The following is a 16,930-nucleotide window of genomic DNA, read 5'->3' as shown; positions in this document are numbered from 1 at the left end:
GCTGCATGGTCCGAACTCTCAAACAAAATTGTTCCCACGTCCGAGGACTTTCAATATCTCTTCTTGTAACATTATGTGATTTCCCTACCATTTTAAATAATTCACTAAGCGAGCAGTCGCTCGGCAATAGCTATAGTTAGCAAATAACGTTGTAAAAAAAAAAAGAACTTCCTATGACGTGACGTGTTTATTGTGACAGGGCCGTCAGAGATGCTGTGAGCTATTGACTTTGAAAGCCGCTGCACGAAACCCGGACAAACGAACATTTTTTACACATTCTTTTGTTGTACGAGACATTCTCGATTAACAGTTAGTCACTCTACTGTCTCTTGTAATTTGTGTCGGACACGCATGTCTTGCCACCGTATTATTATTGTTTAAAAATATTATTTTAGTGTAATGTGAAAGTGCCATAGTGCATAGCAGTATATTTATGTGAGAAGCTATATTGTGCGACGTGTATCTGGAAGTGTCAAAGCATGTAAGTTCGTTATCTATTGACTGCCATAAATTCAAAGTTAAATGGAACTTGTGTATGGACTAATTATTTAGTATAGAACCTACGTCTCACAACTTCATGACCATACGTATTTAATTTTCTTTAATGTCTCTGCAAAGTTTGATGGTTCACAGTCACGAATTGTGTCGTCGAAATCGGACGGAAGTTGCTTACGGCGAAATACACTCCTGGAAATTGAAATAAGAACACCGTGAATTCATTGTCCCAGGAAGGGGAAACTTTATTGACACATTCCTGGGGTCAGATACATCACATGATCACACTGACAGAACCACAGGCACATAGACACAGGCAACAGAGCATGCACAATGTCGGCACTAGTACAGTGTATATCCACCTTTCGCAGCAATGCAGGCTGCTATTCTCCCATGGAGACGATCGTAGAGATGCTGCATGTAGTCCTGTGGAACGGCTTGCCATGCCATTTCCACCTGGCGCCTCAGTTGGACCAGCGTTCGTGCTGGACATGCAGACCGCGTGAGACGACGCTTCATCCAGTCCCAAACATGCTCAATGGGGGACAGATCCGGAGATCTTGCTGGCCAGGGTAGTTGACGTACACCTTCTAGAGCACGTTGGGTGGCACGGGATACATGCGGACGTGCATTGTCCTGTTGGAACAGCAAGTTCCCTTGCCGGTCTAGGAATGGCAGAACGATGGGTTCGATGACGGTTTGGATGTACCGTGCACTATTCAGTGTCCCCTCGACGATCACCAGTGGTGTACGGCCAGTGTAGGAGATCGCTCCCCACACCATGATGCCGGGTGTTGGCCCTGTGTGCCTCGGTCGTATGCAGTCCTAATTGTGGCGCTCACCTGCACGGCGCCAAACACGCATACGACCATCATTGGCACCAAGGCAGAAGCGAGTCTCATCGCTGAAGACGACACGTCTCCATTCGTCCCTCCATTCCCGCCTGTCGCGACACCACTGGAGGCGGGCTGCATGATGTTGGGGCGTGAGCGGAAGACGGCCTAACGGTGTGCGGGACCGTAGCCCAGCTTCATGGACACGGTTGCGAATGGTCCTCGCCGATATCCCAGGAGCAACAGTGTCCCTAATTTGCTGGGAAGTGGCGGTGCGGTCCCCTACGGCACTGCGTAGGATCCTACGGTCTTGGCGTGCATCCGTGCGTCGCTGCGGTCCGGTCCCAGGTCGACGGGCACGTGCACCTTCCGCCGACCACTGGCGACAACATCGATGTACTGTGGAGACCTCACGCCCCACGTGTTGAGCAATTCGGCGGTACGTCCACCCGGCCTCCCGCATGCCCACTATACGCCTTCGCTCAAAGTCCGTCAACTGCACATACGGTTCACGTCCACGCTGTCGCGGCATGCTACCAGTGTTAAAGACTGCGATGGAGCTCCGTGTGCCACGGCAAACTGGCTGACACTGACGGCGGCGGTGCACAAATGCTGCGCAGCTAGCGCCATTCGACGGCCAACACCGCGGTTCCTGGTGTGTCCGCTGTGCCGTGCGTGTGATCATCGCTTGTACAGCCCTCTCGCAGTGTCCGGAGCAAGTATGGTGGGTCCGACACACCGGTGTCAATGTGTTCTTTTTTCCATTTCCAGGAGTGTATTTTCTCCGTACCTTATTCTACTGGTGAATGCATGATAAACTTCGGTCCCTTAGGAAATTCATGTTGAGCTATCGAAAAACAATTATATTTCCAATAGCCACTTCCGACTGATCAGACGATTCAACAAGAAACAACCGCAGACAGCAGAAAACACAGGCACGGTAACTGATGTTAAAATTTTATCCAAGTATTGCAGATGAGAAAATAGAATGACCAACAATCATGATGCTGATTACCTAGCTAACTACTCTGGAGTAAGTGGAGGAATGGAGGTAAAAGGTGTTGTGAAAATGTTCCAAGAATCGCTGCCGAAATAGTGCGGTAGAAGTATTATTTAGGAGACTGGGACATTGCTTCTTACCCTAAGGTTTGTGAGGCCAAACCATATGGTCCAGACTTCTCAATTGAGAAATTGGAATGTTGCGGTCACGTCCAGAAGCGGATGGGTAGTCACCTCAAGAAATTGAAACAGAAACTTAGGAAAACAAAACTTTCTGACAGGAAAACCATCGGGGTCGTGGCCGCCTTACTGGTGAGGCTACAAATCAATTACAACTATATTATGGTCTAGCTATGAGAAGAAATAAAACAAAAACTAAAGGACATGTAGGCAGCGGTCTGGGCAGAATTTTTACATTTGACAGCTACCAACGAAGACTATCTGGACACGGACTATGCCCCAAAGGTGAGACAAGCTGGTGCAAATTCCGAAAAGCCCAAGAGAAAAATGAACCTTATGACCACAATAACCACACTCATTTTCCTTTCGCTGTCATGGAACAAATGAAACCCATACTTAGAGACTTGGCCCATCCTGACCTCTTGCGTAAGTGTCTACATGATGGAACGCAAAATCCGTCAGAGTCGTTCAACAATGTTGTATGGTACCAAAAGCTACTTTTATTTTGATGACTATATTTCAGTTGGGAATGTACTATTACGAGTTTCAACGAAGGAAATTTAGCAAAGTGTAAAATTTTGAGTCATCTAGACATATCTCCAGGCAACAACTGTGTCAAGTTTTTGAAAAAGGACGACGAACTTCGGATTTAAAAAGCGGACAAAGCTGTCACAGAAATTGAGAAAAAGTGTCGCCAGGCCATACAGCAAGCAGGAAGAAAGATTGGGGACCAGTTTGAAGAACTAGAAGATCCAGATAGACCTTCATATGAAGCTGGAATGTACTAAAGAAAGAATAAAATCATTGTTTAATAGTCTTATCTTTATTTGCGTTTCCCCAACAATTGTGTTTAGGAACATTTTTCTTGGCTTCTATTAATGTTATCAACATGATTTTTTATTTGTTAGTTGTTGTATTAAACTGAGGAAACATGAAAATCTTTTAAAGAACTACGGTATAAATTTAATTAAAGTAAAAAATTGCAGTTTTCAGGGCTACTTTAAAAAATATTTTTTAAAATATAAGTTTTTATTATTTTTAAGACTTATCAGTTTAAAATGAAGATAAAGATATAATGAACACAACAAAAAATCATGATAATATGTCAGTTGGTTAGGGAGAAAAATGTTCCTAAAGTCATGTAATTTAACATGGCCGAGATGGAACGATCCGACTCCCCTTAAAACAATATTTAGCGTATATCTGTCCTGAGTAGAGTATCGTGTACAAATCTTAAGTAAATCTATGAATAACTTTTCGAGATTTTGACCAACAGCGTTGCCTTTTTTATTTTTGTATAGATTAATCTGTACCTTCGTCAGTTTTCAGTATTTGTTAAGTGTAATACCAATAGCTGTTTCAAGTGTGAATAGATAGGACGAGAATATTAAAAATATATGTCGCTTCACAAAAGCATTTAAATTAAATACGCTGTTTTGGCGGTTACCTTACTTCACTTTTGATTGGAGCGGTGGAAGGCGGCTCGGGAATGGTGTAACGTATTGTGTGTGTGTGTGTGTGTGTGTGTGTGTGTGTGTGTGTATTGTCCAGCATTTACTGTCTAATAGTGAAATACTCCAGATAAAAAACACTTCACAAATCTTTTTCGTAACTCTATCTAATTCCTTTTGCTATGAACTAGGGTAACAGGGTATAATAAAAGTGAAAGTAAAGGATAAATGCAAAAACAAAATAAGGAGTGTAAGTGTGACTACTCGTACAGCATAAAAGATGGCAAGTAATCGCATTGTATTACTATTCTTTACAAGAATCTTGCAGCACACTTAGAAGCTCTTCAGACTGTTTCTTACCACCTTGGACAAAGGGTACTAGTAAAGTTATGCAATACGACGCAACAATAAGTCGCAGGAGGCTGATTGTTGCTGTGTGTTCTGAGAATACTTCGTATCTGCATTGTAGTCGCATAGCCGAGTCTGTGGGCACAGTCGTTGACTATGAGATTGGTTAGTTTTGCGGTACAACCCACAGTCTATGTGGGTTCAACATAGACCAGTGCTTTGCAGAAATGACTCTTGCATTCGGTGATGTGTGTCCACATCGTACAACTGCATTCGGGTGGTACAGAGAATTCCAAAGAGAAAATTTCACTCTGCAGGACATTGAGAGGATGAGAAGGCCATGATCATCTGTTGCGGAGGAAAACGTTGATGCTGTGAGAAAGATGCTAGACGAAGACAGGCGAGTGACCTATAAGCAGATAGAGGATACCTTTCTGCTAAATGTACCAACAATTCTTTAGATTTTTCTTGATCATTTACAAGTAAAGAAACTTTGTTTTCTGTGGGTGCCACATAGACTGACAGAAGAACAGATGACACGACGTGTAACTTGGTGCTGGGAGATGTTAAAGAAGTTCGTGATGTGAATAACATCACGACAGGTGAATGGACTCGGCTGTATTATTATGACGTGCCGCTAAGACTCTTGAAAATGACGAGACACCAGTAACTGCCGGAATTTTTTTTTCTTTTCTTTTTTAATGGAGTGGAATTATGGAGCGTGTTGTTTCGGACACACAGAAGACATTCACAACTAAGTGGTACACTGAGCAGTGCCTGTCCAAAGTTATTTATTCTTTGAAGAACCTACGACTGAAGTCAAGAATGAACCCTTGGTTCATCGAGCACAACACGCCAAAGCATGCACCGAATATTTGCGGTGTACAGGACTGAAACTTTTAGAGCATTCCCCTTCAAGTCCATACCTTGCTCTCTGTGAATTTTTTATATTTTTGAGGGAAAAGGTTTATCATATGCACGTATATATCACCCTCTCTCACGCTGCCTCTCTTTTTTAACTTGCCGTAAAGCACTGATATACAACACAAACTGGAGTATACATATCACCAAAGGATAGCCCCACCCCTAGTTGTACGTGAAGACATCTCAATCAATGGGTATGCCAAAAATGTCGATTACATTCTAGCCTGTCATGTCGACAATCATTGCGACTATATTCATGTTGGCTTACTTACAAGGGAACCTCCCCATAGCACCCCCCTCAGATTTAGTTATAAGTTGGCACAGTGGATAGGCCTTGAAAAACTGAACACAGATCAATCAAGAAAACAGGAAGAAGTTGTGTGGAACTATGAAAAAAATAAGCAAAATATACAAACTGAGTAGTGCATGCACAACATAGGCAACATCAAGGAGAGTGTGAGTTCAGCAGCGCCGTGGTCCCGTGGTTAGCGTGAGCAGCTGCGGAACGACAGGTCCTTGGTTCAAGTCTTCCCTCGAGTGAAAAGTTTAATTTTTTATTTTCAGACAATTATTATCTGTACGTCCGTCCGATGCGAGGTAACTGCGCCGTAGTATGGGGACGCCACACCTAAACAAACATCGAAACACACAACGTCAGTCGACTACAGCGCACGGAAGAGAGAGTATTCCTGTTAACAAGGCTCCCTGGCTGGCAGTCGACTGTTCGCTACTTTGGACGAGAGTGCATTAAATTCGTGAGATGTGTTCCGTGGGCAATATGAATCCAGCAAATATAGCTCGCGACTTCAATAACAAGGTCAATGAATATTTTCAAAACTGTAAGTTTGCGGTGCGGTCGCAAAACACAGACATAACTTCGCAGTTGCTCACGATAACCACGGGACCACGGCGCTCCTGAGCTCACACTATCCTTGATGTTGCCTATCTTGCACATGGACTACTCAGTTTGTATATTTTGCTTATGTTTTTCATAGTTCCACACAACTTCTTCCTGTTTTCTCGATTCATCTGTGTTCAGTTTTTCAACGCCTATCCACTGTGCCAACTTATAACTAAATCTGAGGGGGGTGCGATGGGGAGACTCCCTAGTTAGATGTTTCGTATTATAACGTTCGGTATGACGTTTCAAGGAGACAGCGTATTGAAATGTATAGACATGGCACCCCTATCATTCAATTTCATTTAATAACCCATCAACAAGACGATCATTGCGTGAAGAAGCCATAGCGCAACGGTTAACGTACTGGGTTACAGAGTTAGGGAATGCAGTTTCGCATCCTGTAGTGTCAGATGCATTGCGTTGCATTTCTTTTCTTTTCCATTTTAGCGTTGTTGACACATTCTGGGAGTTTCTTATGAATTTAATACAGGTATGTTCTGCAATATTCGATGTCATTTAACATTTCACTTTGATTACAGAACTAAGGGTGATATAAAAAATCGGTTGTTTATTCCAGAATATGTGGCGATTTCCGAGTCTGTGGTTTATGTAGGAACCTAAGAGGACAGCTTTAAGTTGTTTCTAGGGAAACGGTGCGCAATAACATCCATTTCCTTGTCAGAAATATTTCACGCGTGTCATCTCACAAGACTTCTTGCGAAGCAGTGGCACGTCCGGTTGTTGTACAGGGCGCTCGGAAATTCTCGCTACAGACTTTTAGTACTTGTAGAGGGGAGTGAGTACATCGTATTTTGAATAGGAACCCATGTCCGGAAACGTCATCTAACTAGGCTACAGAGCGTCAAAGTTATAGGCGCGGGCGTCTGTAAATGTACGTATACACGGAGTGACTCCGTGATGACGTTACAGACTTTCTAGGATGATGGAGAACGATAAATGTATTAATTTGAACTGAGGATCCCTGTACCGGAAACGAACGAGTCGAAAGTTATAAACGAAAACCGTTCTGATACCTCTCTCTGACAGTTGAATACATGTACCGGTTGTTGTGTTGCGAAGTGTGGGGTTGGTAACTTTAAGTGGTGGTAGTGTGGATAAAAACGAGAAAATGTCCAATAAACGTGGGCTCTAAATTGCATACCTGAGGCGCTATGACCATTTGTTCATGTGTTCATAGCTGTTAATGTACGCACTTTAGAGCCCACGTTTATTGGATATTTTTCTCGTATTTGTCCACACCACCACCACTTAAAAGTTACCAACCGTACACTCTTCGCAACACAACAACCGGTACATGGATGCAACTGTCAGAGAGAGGTATCGGAACGGTTTTCGTTTATAGCTTTCGACTCGTTCGTTTCTGGTACAGGGATCCTTAGTTCAAATTAATACATTTATCGTTGTCCATCATCCTTGAAACTCTCTAACATTATCACGGAATCGCCCCGTGTATAAGTACATTTACAGACTCCCGCGCCTATATCTTTGACGCTCTGTAGTCTAGTTAGATGACGTTTCCGGACATGGGTTCCTATTCAAAATACGATGTACTCACTCCCCCCTGTAAGTCCTAGAAGTCTGTAACGGGAATTTTCGAACACGCTGTGTTTCGCCAAAAACCAAGCTGATCTCTCCCAAGGTCGAATTCTACCGGTTTCTAGATTCTTCTGTAAATAATTAATTATTTTGCAACCACTACGTATTAAAGGAAATACGATATTCCAGAGCCTGTGTAATTCCGAATGACGATGCAGAGTTCCTTTGGGCGTGCATGGGCGTCCAAAGGAACTTTCCATCGTCATTCGGGATAACATAAGACTGAAAATATGTATGGATGTCCGCAGCTCGTGGTCTTGCGGTAGCGTTCTCGCTTCCCGCGCGCGCAGTCCCAGGTTCAATTCCCGGCCGGGTCAGGGATTTTCTCTGCCTCTTGATGACTGGGTGTTCAGTGTCTTTCATCATTTCATCATTGACTAGCAAGTCGCCGAAGTGGCGTCAACTAAAGAGGAAGTGCAATACGGCGGCCGAACTTCCCCGCATGGGGTCTCCCGGCCAACAATGCTATACGATCATTTCATTTTTTTATGCATGGACGTCCGAAGGAATTTTGCATCGTCATTCGGATAGCACAGGCTCTGCAATATCCTATTTATTCGCCTACACCGATCTAGCGACTTTCAAATAAAATATCTGGCCTGTGCGGGAATGCATGTGGTAGATGTATGAGAACCTGTTGTAGATGCATGTTTGACGAAATGTGGAAATATGGAAATCGTGCACGGATAGCCAAATTGTGGGGCGGCAGGTGGAAATTAAAGTTATTATATACAGGGTGTTTCAAAAATGACCAGTATATTTGAAACGGCAATAAAAACTAAACGAGCAGCGATAGAAATACACCGTTTGTTGCAATATGCTTGGGACAACAGTACATTTTCAGGCGGACAAACTTTCGAAATTACAGTAGTTACAATTTTCAACAACAGATGGCGCTGCAAGCGATGTGAAAGATATAGAAGACAACGCAGTCTGTGGGTGTGCCATTCTGTACGTCGTCTTTCTGCTGTAAGCGTGTGCTGTTCACAACGTGCAAGTGTGCTGTGGACAACATTTTTTATTCCTTAGAACAGAGGATTTTTCTGGTGTTGGAATTCCACCGCCTAGAACACAGTATTGTTGCAACAAGACGAAGTTTTCAACGGAGGTTTAATGTAACCAAAGGACCGAAAAGCGATACAATAAAGGATCTGTTTGAAAAATTTCAACTGACTGGGAACGTGACGGATGAACATGCTGGAAAGGTAGGGCGACCGCGTACGGCAACCACAGAGGGCAACGCGCAGCTAGTGCAGCAGGTGATCCAACAGCGGCCTCGGGTTTCCGTTCGCCGTGTTGCAGCTGCGGTCCAAATGACGCCAACGTCCACGTATCGTCTCATCCGCCAGAGTTTACACCTCTATCCATACAAAATTCAAACGCGGCAACCCCTCAACGCCGCTACCATTGCTGCACGAGAGACATTCGCTAACGATATAGTGCACAGGATTGATGACGGCGATATACATGTGGGCAGCATTTGGTTTACTGACGAAGCTTATTTTTACCTGGACGGCTTCGTCAATAAACAGAACTGGCGAATATGGGGAACCGAAAAGCCCCATGTTGCAGTCCCATCGTCCCTGCATCCTCAAAAAGGTCTGATCTGGGCCGCCATTTCTTCCAAAGGAATCATTGGCCCATTTTTCAGATCCGAAACGATTACTGCATCACGCTATCTGGACATTCTTCGTGAATTTGTGGTGGTACAAACTGCCTTAGACGACACTGCGAACACCTCGTGGTTTATGCAAGACGGTGCCCGGCCACATCGCACGGCCAACGTCTTTAATTTCCTGAATGAATATTTCGATGATCGTGTGATTGCTTTGGGCTATCAGAAACATACAGGAGGCGGCGTGGATTGGCCTCCCTATTCGCCAGACATGAACCCCTGTGACTTCTTTCTGTGGGGACACTTGAAAGACCAGGTGTACCGCCAGAATCCAGAAACAATTGAACAGCTGAAGCAGTACATCTCATCTGCATGTGAAGCCATTCCGCCAGACACGTTGTCAAAGGTTTCGGGTAATTTCATTCAGAGACTACGCCATATTATTGCTACGCATGGTGGATATGTGGAAAATATCGTACTATAGAGTTTCCCAGACCGCAGCGCCATCTGTTGTTGACAATTGTAACTACTGTAATTTCGAAAGTTTGTCTGCCTGAAAATGTACTGTTGTCCCAAGCATATTGCAACAAACGGTGTACTTCTATCGCTGCTCGTTTAGTTTTTATTGCCGTTTCAAATATACCGGTCATTTTTGAAGCACCCTGTACTTTTATTATTTGTTTGCCGTTCTCAACACAGGCTCTCTAACTACAATGTTGGCAACCAGAAAGTGATTAGGAAAAACGTGATGCCTGTAATTAGAGTTCACTGTGCCCAAAGTTGTTGATTATTGAAGTTCATTACTCTGAGGATTTAGGATGATGTCTGGGATTAATAGAAAATGCAGTTTACTATAATCATTTTTAATATATTCTGAAAACGATAAAACGTAAAATTCCGTACGAATAATTACCCATATCAGCTATTGTACTATCACAGCTGTTCAGTCTATTGCGTGGATCGAACAAATAAATAATAAATAACTCATCTCGACAGCAGTTACTGCGGTTGCCAATATTGCGTGTCAGTGCGTTAAACCGTCAAGAAGAAAGGACCAATGAAAAATTTTTGCGACTGTTTGCATTCCTTTTCACTGAAAAGGTGTGATACGTCCATATTAATTAATTAAAAACCATTTTAATCTTAAGACCGCTGCGCCTGCCTCACTCCGCGTCATCGTCCTGCTGCTGCCAGTGCCAGGGTAGCAGACGACACGAAGAGGTAGCCAGTCGCCACTAGCGCAGGTGCCGACGACCGCGCCACCTCCTCGCCTCGGCTGTCTCCCTGGTAACGACAGCAGCAGGAGGATGTGGCCAACCGCCACTAGTGCCGCAGCGCTGCACTCGCACAGCCACCTCCTCGCCTCGGCTGTCACCCTGGTAACGACAGCAGCAGGAGGATGTGGCCAACCGCCACTAGTGCCGCAACGCTGCACTCGCACAGCCACCGCGCCATCTCCTCGCCTCGGCTGTCACCCTGGTCACAACAGCAGCAGGGGGATGTGGCCAACCACCGCAAGCCCCGGCTGCGCTGCGCTCGAAAAGCGACCGCGCCACCTCCTCGCGTCGGCTGCCACCCTGGTCACGACAGAAGCAGGCAGAGGCTACGGCGGCAGCACCAATCGCCCCCCCCCCCCCCCCCCCAGATTTTTTTCTAAGCCAAAGGCGGATATTTTTATTCGAATATGACACTATAAACTGATCAACGAACCTACTACGGTGTCGTAGCAGGCGGAGAGGTGATACTCCGATGTGGCGCGTCCCAGGTGGCGGATAGGGGGTCCTCACCGGTTTACCGGCGGACTTGAGCGAAATAAAATAGTTCTCGCGGACCAAACACTAAACAACCTCTACGGCTAACAACCGTAGTTGTAACTCGGAGCTTGCTCCATACAAGGTTGACTACCTTTGAAAGTCAAACATGGAAGGAAATCTTTCAAGGAATAATCCACCGCTTGGCAATAACCAAGGAAGACTGCACTCGGATACGGTGGGCAGTCACCTGAAAGATAACTTGGATGAGTCGGAGCATCTGAAAATACCCAAAACGGACAGACGACCAAAACTCAAGACAGGACAAATAAACTGCATTGCGACACACAATATAAATTCCCTCATACAACCAGGCAAACTCGAAATTCTGAAGGATGAAATGGATTGCAAGGGGATTCTCATAACCGGACTTCAAGAAATGAGAAATACTGATCAGGAGCCAATAGAATCACAAGGATATAGGATTTATAAGGGAATACCAGGGAAAAGAGTCATGAAACAGTGTCCACAATTTGGAACAGGATTCGTGGTGAGTCTGAAAATAATAGAGTCCATAATAGAATTTAAAGCACAATTTCCCAGGCTCTCAACATTAACTCTAAAAGCTGCAAATAAAATGTACACAATAATAAATGCCCATGCCCCAACAAATGATAAAAATAATTAAAAAAAACACAAAGAGGTAGAAAAATTTTGGGAGCTCTTAGATCAAACGACGAATAACATTAATAAAAATCACATCAAAATTTTAATTGGAGACTTCAGTGCCCAGTTAGGAAGGGAAAAGAGATATAGAGACATAATAGGGAAATGGACAGCACAAAGAAGAACAAACAAAAATGGCATAAGACTAGTGGAATTTTGCAGAAACCATGACATGATCTCAAAGTCGACGTATTTTAAGAGAAGACCAAGTAAACTAAAAACTTGGAAACATCCAGACTGGAAAAAAGGAGAATGGCAACTGGACCATGTCTGCATGGATAAGAATTACCACAAGGAAATTTACAATGTGAAAGTACTGAGAGGGACAGATACCGGATCAGATCATTACATGATAAAAATTAAAATTAAATTAACCCCATTAACAAAGAAAAAATCCCACCAGAAGAAGAAGAGAACCTATGACCCTCATAAACTGATACAAAATGAGGATTATGAAGCACAAACCAGGGATATAAAAATAACAGATGATCTGGAAGAAATAATTCCCAAATTGAAACAAATAGCTGAACAAGTTGCCCCTATAAATCCAAGGAAAAAACACCAGTGGTGGAACGATGAATGTGATGAAGCAGTGTTGGATCGACACCAAGCCTGGTTAAGGCATCAAAATGAAAAACCAGAAAAATCATATTTGGAACTCACAAGACAAAGGAAGACAACACAAAAAATAATAAGGAGAGTTAAACGTCAGTACCAAAAAGATATACTTCTAATGATAGAAACAAATAGTGAAAAAACAAACTCAAGAGACTATTACAAAATATTTGGCAGGCAATTACAAAGATATGATCCTCCAACATTAATGTTAAAAGATAAAGATAATAACCTAGCCCATTGCAATAGTAAAAATACAGAAATTCTAGCAGAAACATTTAACAAGTTACTAAATTGTGAAGATCCCCCAGAACTTCTTCAGATAAACACAGAAACCCCAATTAAAACACCAGCAGAAAATATAAATCCACCTACAATTAATCAGGTCTACAGAGCTTTGAAAGAACTCAAAAACCACAAAGCAAGTGGAGAAGATCAAATGTTTGCTGAACTTTGGAAATATGCAGCAGAACCAGTAAAGATAGCATTACACCAATGCATAGTAAAAATCTGCAATGAAGAGAAATTACCAGAAAATTGGACTACTGCTATAATACATCCATTACATCAGAAAGGAGAAAAATCAAATCCAGACAACTATAGAGGAATTTCCCTTTTGGACTGCACGTATAAGATCATGTCAAGAATACTATACAACCGCTGTAAAGATCAATTAGAACTGGAACTGGGAGAATATCAAGAAGGATTTAGATCCTGGAGAAGCTGCCCAGAACAGATCATCACCTTGAAGTTAGTTATAGATGTCTACAAAAGAAGGCAAAAACAACTAGTCATAACCTTTGTAGATTTCAAAAAGGCGTATGATTGCATCCATAGATCTTCAATGATGAAAATATTAAGGAATTTTGGACTTCATCCTAAATTAATAAAAATGACACAGTTAACCTTAACAAACACCAAATCCAAAGTAAAATTTAGAGGAGAAATATCTGAACCATTTACGATTAAAACAGGGTTGAGACAGGGAGATTGCTTATCACCATTGCTATTCAGTTGTGCTCTTGAATATGTAATGAGAGAATGGTACAAGGAAAATCCTATGAATATTAAAATTGGAACTAAGAAAGATAAAATAAACCTAAATTGCTTGGGATTTGCTGATGACCTAGCATTACTAGCTAAGCCACGAAAGCCGTATGCCGTGTCCGGCACAGACCGCACGCATAATGTTACATTTCGTTCAACTCCCTAAAACAGGCAAGCTATGGTATTCAGTGCACATACATGGAGCTGGTATCGGCGAGCTCTGCGAAAGTCGCACTACGTTTCGATTTTACTTTTATGTGCGACAACAAATTATTAAGATATTACAGACAGTATAAGAACATGCATCTTCTTGTGATGTTACCGAATTTTGGACATGCTGGGAATATTTTTGTTATTTAAGTTAGGCAAATGTATTGTTGTTGTTGTTGTTGTGGTCTTCAGTCCAGAGACTGGTTTGATGCAGCTCTCCATGCTACTCTATCATGTGCAAGCTTCTTCGTCTCCCAGTGCCCACTGCAACCTACATCCTTCTGAATCTGCTTAGTGTATTCATCTCTTGGTCTCCCTCTACGATTTTTACCCTTCGCGCTGCCCTCAAATACCAAACTGGTGATCCCTTGATGTCTCAGAATATGCCCTACCAACCGATCCCTTCTTCAAGTCAAGGTGTGCCACAAATTTCTCTTCTCTCCAATTCTATTCAATACCTCCTCATTAGTTATGTTATCTACCCATCTAATCTTCAGCATTTTTCTGTAGCACCACATTTCGAAAGCTTCTAATCTCTTCTTGTCTAAACTATTTATCGTCCACGTTTCACTTCCATACATGGATACATGGCTACACTCCATACAAATACTTTCAGAAACGACTTCCTGACACTTAAATCTATTCTCGATGTTAACAAATTTATCTTCTTCAGAAACGCTTTCCTTGCCATAGCCAGCCTACATTTTATATCCTCTCTACTACGACCATCATCAGGTATTTTGCTCCCCAAATAGCAAAACTCCTTTACTACTTTAAGCGTCTCATTCCCTAATCTAATTCCCTCAGCATCACCCAATTTAATTCGACTACATTCCATTATCCTCATTTTGGTTTTGTTGATTTTCATCTTATATCCTCCTTTCAAGACACTCTCCATTCCGTTCAGCTGCTCCTCCAGGTCATTTGCTGTCTCTGACAGAATTACAATGTCATCGGCGAACCTCAAAGTTTTTATTTCTTCTCCATGGACTGTAATTCCTACTCCGAATCTTTCTTTTGTTTTCTTTACTGCTTGCTCAATATACAGATTAAATTACATCGGGGAGAGGCTACAACCCTGTCTCACTCCCTTCCCAACCACTGCTTCCATTTCATGCCCCTCGACTCTTATAACTGCCATCTGGTTTCTGTACAAATTGTAAACAGCCTTTCGCTCCCTGTATTTTATTCCTGCCACCTTCAGAATTTGAAAGAGAGTATTTCCGTCATTATTATCAAAAGCTTTCTCTAAGTCTACAAATGCTAGAAACGTAGGTTTGCCTTTCCTTAATCCAAGATAAGTCGTAGGGACAGTATTGCCTCACGTGTTCCAACATTTCTACGGAATCCAAACTGATCTTCGCCGAGGTCGGCTTCTACCAGTTTATCCATTCGTCTGTTAAGAATTCGTGTTAGTGTTTAGCAGCCGTGACTTATTAAACTGATAATCCGGTAATTTTCACATCTGTCAACACCTGCTTTCTTTGGGATTGGAATTACTATATTCTTCTTGAAGTCCGAGGGTATTTGTCCAGTCTCATACATCTTGCTCACCAGATGGTAGAGTTTTATCAGGACTGGCTCTCCCAAGGCTGTCAGTAGTTCTAATGGAATGTTGTCTCCTCCGGGGGCCTTGTTTCCACTTAGGTCTTTCAGCGCTCTGTCAAACTCTTCACGCAGTATCGTATCTCCCATTTCATCTTCATCTACATCCTCTTCCATTTCCATAATATTGTCCTCAAGAACATCGCCCTTGTATAGACCCTCTATATACTCCTTCCACCTTTCTACTTTCCCTTCTTTGCTTAGAACTGTGTTTCCATCTGAGCTCTTGATATTTATGCAAGCGGTTCTCTTTTCTCCAAAGGTCTCTTTAGTTTTCCCGAAATCTTAAAATTACATGATATTTTCAAACTGGAACTCTGTAATAGTTTTCTAAAACGAGAAACTTTTGGTTAAATACGACGCACACTGGCCTGCTCGCGTGTCAAGTACGTAAGACGTCACCTGCGCTAGCGCTTCCGAGAAACAGATCGCTAGGTTTGTAATAAACCAGCTAGTAATTTTTCTGGCCTGCCTACGTATTCCTAAAAGAACAATATATAAGATTTATGCTGTGAGATGACGTGTTGATGAACATATGGAAATGATAGTAACACAGATGTTTGGTGCGTACCCAAACCTTCCCGTAAATCAGTCTGAAAAGTTGGATCTGCTAGCAACAAAAGTGTTTTAAGTTTCACCTCGCTTGAAAGGTCACCCCCCCCCCCCCCCCCTCTTCTTTCATCATTTTCTGGAAGGAAGTCCGCCTTCCAAGCGTAAATTCTGCCAGTTCTACCAAGAAGTCGGAAAACAGCCGAAGCTGAATACGCTAAGCTCGAAGTATGCTACAGAGCTCACATCATAAAACTGAGGATGTTCTTCGCTTGTGAGAAGCCCTTCTAATTTTATTCATATGAAGTCGGAGAACGTTCAGTGTTTTCAGCGATTTCGACCACCCTTCCACTTAACACTGAGAACATTTACGGGCGAAGTACATTCTCTGTCTCGCGTCATTTATACGAATCCTGGGAATGGTCTTCGAAATTTTCAGTATACAGTATATTCTCCGTTTTATTCATACATTGTCTCACAAAATACTGTCAGCTATGTAGGTAACGTTGGCTGCATCCATAAACAAATGACTGTCTACGAAGCCTGTCGACTTCTACCGATTTTCTGTCGTAAACTGGCATTGGTCCGTATTTATTTAATTATTCAGTTTTGGTCCTGTTACATCTTGTACAGATATAGGACAGGTCAATTAATGATACAGAAAGTTTAAAAATTACACACACACATACATATATATAATAAGTTCAATCCAATGCTGTGGGCTACAAATATCTACATTAATACAACATTACGCCGGCCGGAGTGTCCGAGCGGTTCTAGGCGCTACAGTCCGGAACCGCGCGACCCCTACGGTCGCAGGTTCGAATCCTGCCTCGGGCATGGATGTGTGTGATGTCCTTAGGTTAGTTAGGTTTAACTAGTTCTAAGTTCTAGGGGACTGATGACCTCAGAAGTTAAGTCTCATAGTGCTCAGAGCCATTTGAACCATTTGAACAACATTACATGTACAACTAGTACACTTTAATAAACAAATAATTGTCATAAATAATTTATTAATTTAACGTTATAAAATTCTGTTTCATTCTGAGAGGTATTCATTTACA

The sequence above is a fragment of the Schistocerca serialis genome, chromosome 12 (genome assembly GCF_023864345.2).
Source record: "Schistocerca serialis cubense isolate TAMUIC-IGC-003099 chromosome 12, iqSchSeri2.2, whole genome shotgun sequence".
Lineage (NCBI taxonomy): Eukaryota > Metazoa > Arthropoda > Insecta > Orthoptera > Acrididae > Schistocerca > Schistocerca serialis.
This window is presented reverse-complemented; position numbering follows the sequence as displayed.